This window comes from Amphiura filiformis, chromosome 6 (genome assembly GCF_039555335.1).
Source record: "Amphiura filiformis chromosome 6, Afil_fr2py, whole genome shotgun sequence".
Classification (NCBI taxonomy): Eukaryota; Metazoa; Echinodermata; class Ophiuroidea; order Amphilepidida; family Amphiuridae; genus Amphiura; species Amphiura filiformis.
In genome coordinates this window covers 28,944,042-28,949,221 of record NC_092633.1, presented here as the reverse complement: position 1 = coordinate 28,949,221, position 5,180 = coordinate 28,944,042, and the positions used below count along the sequence as shown (strand labels likewise).

The 5,180-nt window shown below is 33.4% G+C and overlaps 1 protein-coding gene across 1 annotated transcript in view; it reads left to right on the top strand.

Annotated features, from left to right (window-relative positions):
* LOC140155237 (protein ECT2-like) overlaps positions 1-5,180 on the top strand; it is an 88,152-nt gene that overhangs the window by 57,130 nt on the left and 25,842 nt on the right. The gene's annotated exons all lie outside the window — the stretch shown is intronic.

Genomic DNA, 5,180 nt, shown 5'->3' with positions numbered 1-5,180 from the left:
CATGCCTTTGCTATGTATATTGAGAGCTTGTCGTACGTTTTTATAAAATTTCCATCAGCTAGGGGTGCTAATATTGTCTCTTTTACAATGCTCAAATAACGCTTAGAGTGCTACATAATGAATTGGTGAGCGTAATATGTTTTTCGTATCAGAGCCTGATAGTACCAGGGTACTTTGAACGAAACTCGTTCAATATAATAATTGCATGCAAATAATAAACAAAACAAGTTGACCTTTGACCATGCGGAAAATAATTGCTTTACGCAAGTGCATCAAACGGGTTCTGATTGGATGCTGGTTTTCCCTAAGCAATGAGCTACAGTACTGTCTATTGGTCAATACTAACCGTTGACTAAATGTACTGGTAATATTATTGACCAATTGACAGAGGTGTTAGAAAGTATGTTGGTTTGGAGCCGATTCCGGAAGAAGCCGCAGTTTTTGAAATAAATTTTGTCAACATCACTCATGCACGGCATTGAATGTGACATTGATTGTCATTGTAAGCTTGCCCATACATGCATAATATATCTGATCATGTTATGAAATGCCTACAGAGTGTAAATACTGTATTTGTGAATATATTGGTAAATGTATAATTTTGGTTGCCTTCACACTGAAAGGTGAGTAAAAGAATAAATAATGAAATAAGAATAATCATAAAAATTCATAATCATACATACATGCATAATAATATACATGAATGCTGGACGGTTCGCACCCTTTCAATTTCGGACCCGTGCACTTTCGCCCCCTTTCTATTTCGCACCCGTGCACTTTCGCCCCCTTTGTATACCGCGGGTATTGTGCTGCTGTTGATTGATGCACGATCGATTGCTTGAACTCCCGGCGGTGCGGCGTAGTATGTTTTAGTACTGGGGCCGTCGGGGATGCACTTATTATTATTAAGTCATGATAAACCCGGGAAGGAAGGAAAGAAAGGATATTTTATAACAAAATAGAGGAACGATTTTTTTCTCAGTATATATTACAGGCCAGATATTTTAGCAGCAGGCTTACCAAAAATAATGAAATAATTAGAATTCAATGATAAAAATAGTAATAATAATAAATAGTAATAATAATAAATTTATATTTAATTATAATATGTATAAAACAGGGAAAATTTGTTCCAACTGACGACCAAAGGATGGATCCAAAAGGATACAAGTGTCAACAAGCAATGGATAAAATTAAAAACAATGAAAGTATATACAAAAATATCGTTAATTTTGAATTACGTTCTGGTGTACCAGACGAAAGGAAAGAAAGAAAGAAAAGGAAAGAAAAAACGAAATTCAAAGAAATTAAGATGAACTGAACAAATCTAATTGATAGAAATAAATAAATTGTTTAAAACTGTTTATTATGTGCAGCAACATCCTAAAACAAAACAGGTTTCAAAAGACAAAGTAGCTTTCTTGATTAAAAAAAAAGAAGAAAAAAGGCACTATAAAAACAAAAACAAACAAAAAAAGTAAAAAGAAAAGAAAAATAAAGAAAGAAATTCATCTCCTTTACACGATCTTTATTATCTAAGAAATAGATGCTATATTACATTATTGACATCTTCGAGTTCAAACATACTGCCTTAAAATTGTCGGCATATTAGCGGATTAAAAGGGCATTTCGTGATCCACAGCCTCATACCCCCACTTTTCTCAAAAAAAAGTTGAGATTTTTATATCACTGGAAACCTCTGGCTACATAATGCTTATGTACAAAATATTTCTTGCAGATTAATTCGCTTAGCAAAGATATCGTGAAATTTGAATTTCGTTCTGGTGCACCAGAACGAAATTACACCGTATTGTCTATGGAGCAGTGTAATACACATAATCATGCATAACTCGCAAACGCAATACGGTATCGGAATCAACTTAAATTTTGGGAATATGCTTTTTTCGTGGATATGTACTGAAAAATGTCATAAAAAGAGGATGCTAGGATCACGAAATACTCCTTTAAGATACCACGTAAGATGTGCCGTGGTGTTAATAAAGCATTGTCATAATGAGTCCGTGATTGACAGGCCAGTTGCAGAAATTAAGAAAAAAAACAAAATGAATCATGAACATATAAATGAAAAGAGAAAAGAAAAATGGTTTTAATTTAATTCTAAAACCGCATGTATATACGTTACGATTATGTAAAAAGATAAACTACGTCTATCTTCAGTAGATAGCATTAACTTGTTTTTGACATGATGTAACAACTATCTCTAGCAGATTTGTGTTGTTCACATTTTTGTGTATGGGGGTGTATATATGATGTGTGGGGTGTATATATGGATTCCTATTATATGATGTGAGGGGGTCAGAGGGGGTTTGTACGACTATATAAGATCACGTTTAAATCGGAATTTCATTTGTGATATATTTCTGTGTTTAATGCATGCGTTTCTGTACTGTGTTTAGTTGCAATTCATAATATTTGTAGTTAAGTTGAATCCAAAATAAATACTTTAATGTGTAAGTGTAAGAAAGAAAGAAGAAAGAAAAACAAAACAAAAAAGAAAGAAAGAAAGAAGAAAGAAAAAGAAAGAAAGAAAGAACGAAAGAAAGAAGGAAAAAAAAAAAAAAAAAAACTAAATCCAAAGAAATTAAGATGAACTGAACAAATCTAATTTAATCCAAACACAAGACAGGTTTCAAAAGACAAAGCAGCTTTCTTGATAAAAAGAAAAGAAAAAAGGCATAGGCACTACAGTATAAAAACGAAAGAAAAAAAAAGGAAAAATAAAAGAAAAATAAAGAAAGAAAGTCATCCCCTTTACACAATCTTCTTTATTAACATCTAAGAAATAGATGCTATTACATTATTGACATCTTCGAGTTCAAACACCCCGCCTTAAAATTGTCGGCATATTTATAATAGCGGATTAAGATACCGCGTATAGGCCCTATAAGATATGCCGTGGTTAATGAACCTTCGTCATAATGAGTCCGTGATTGACAGACCAGTAAACAAAAGGAATCCTGAACATATAAATGTCAATCATTTACCATTCAGAATTGGATAGCATTTTTTCCACAAATTTATTTATTTATTTATTTTATTTTATACAGGGTTCCCTTCAGATAAATCTGCTATTACAGGGGCCTTGTGTCATAAAAACAATATACATAACAATTTGTAGCATTATACATAGGTCCTATATATATGTAAGAATTAAAAAAAAATATAAACATCAAAAAATCATACATCAAATATATCAAAATTCATTAAAAGTCATAAAGTATTTACATTTCTTTGTTTTATACAATTTACGTAACACTTGTAGAAATATATATAATTAAGAACACAGACAAAATACATCATTAATTAAAAGACATAAAAGTTAAAACATTTCGTTCATTATTTACATTTCTCATTAAACAACTTTCCTGATTAATAATATTTTATATTTGGCAAAGAATATGGATGCAATTGTAATATTTCTCAATCAAGCAATCGATCGTACGTATAATAATAATAATAATAAAGATAATAACACTAATAATAATAATAATAATAATAATAATAATAATAATAATAATAATCTATACTATTAAAGAGGAACTTGCCGATAATCGATACTGATCGATACTTTGAAGAGGAACTTGCGGATAATCGATACTTCTTGGGATCGATTCATCGGTATCATCTCAGAGATTATAGATGAAAAATAAATTAATAAATTAATTCCCGACGCGCTAATGGTAACAAAACTTCCAGCACGGTATAAATCGCAACCGTATAATAAATCAACTGCATTTTATGATGATTTTCGGAAACTTCTTTTGTGGAGACTTTCCGAAGATTTTAAGGTAGGCCTAGGCTTGATTAGCATGGTATGATATATCTCAACAATGGCGCCAGTAGATTTCTTTTTGACATTGGGGGATAGGGATGAAAAGCATTTCTTAGAAGTAGGCATATTAATAGTGAATCTGGCACCTTTTGGCAACATTAACGATGGCGTAGGTTTCTTTTGACATGGGGGATGGGATCCGTTTAAATCAATTTCTTGAAATAGGCCTACAGTGAATCCAGCACCTTTTGGCGACAGATTAATTTATGGCCATAATGAAGCTAAAATGGTGAATTATATGGTGCAAAAGTGGAACAAATTCGCATTGATCGAAGACCGCTACAATTGGCACTGTGACTTTTTTAGCCAAATATGAGGTTAATTTTGTCAGAAACCCACATGTACATGTATACAGGTGTCAACTTGGGGGTGATTGTATGGACCATTGCCCTTGGCTTATCAAACCCCCACCACCGGGAATTTACGCCTATGTAATTCAACCATCTTGAAACCCAATGTTGCTATAGACCTAGGCCTACTTGATGAAACAGAAACAAATTTAAAAGAAAGAACGAACGAAAGAAAGAAAGAAACGGCCACAATACATGCGTGCAAAAGTGGAACAAATTCGCACGAAGGCCGCAAAAATGGGCACTTTTTATAGTTTGGCCAAATATGAGCCAGAAACCCACATGTACAATAGCTTACAATATGTATACAGGTGTCAACTTGGGGGTGATTGTATGGACCATTGACCTTATCAAAATATTGGGGGGGGGGGGTATCCCCACCCCATACCACCGGCATGTAACTCAACCTTCTTGAAACCCAATGTTGCTATAGGCCTACTTGATGAAACAGAAACAAATTTATAAGAAAGAACGAACCAAAGAAAGAAAGAAACCCTGGCACATGTACATGCGTCAACATGGAGGTGATTCAGTTACCATGCCCCTTATCAAAGTATTGAGGAATTTATTATTGGTACTCACCCCGGGATTTATGCCTATGTAAAGAAAGAAGAAGGAAGGAAGGAAAACAGGAAGGAGGGAGGGAAGGAAGGAAGGAGGGAAGGAAAGAGGGGAGGAAAGAGGGACAGAAAGAGGGAAAGAACGAAAGAAAGAAAGAAAGAAAGAAAGAAAGCAAGAAAGAAAAACAACGGGAAAGCAAGAAAGAGAAAGAAGAAAGAAAGAAAGAAAGAAAGAAAGAAAGAAAGAAAGAAAGAAAGAAAGAAAGCAGGAAAAACAACGGGAAAGCAAGAAAGAGAAAGGGAGAGAGAAACGAAAAGAAAGAAAGGGAAAACATAGAAAAAAATTGACAGACAGAAAAAAAGAAAGAAGAGAGAGAGAGAGAAAGAAAGTGAACAAGCAAGAAAAAGAAAGAGAGA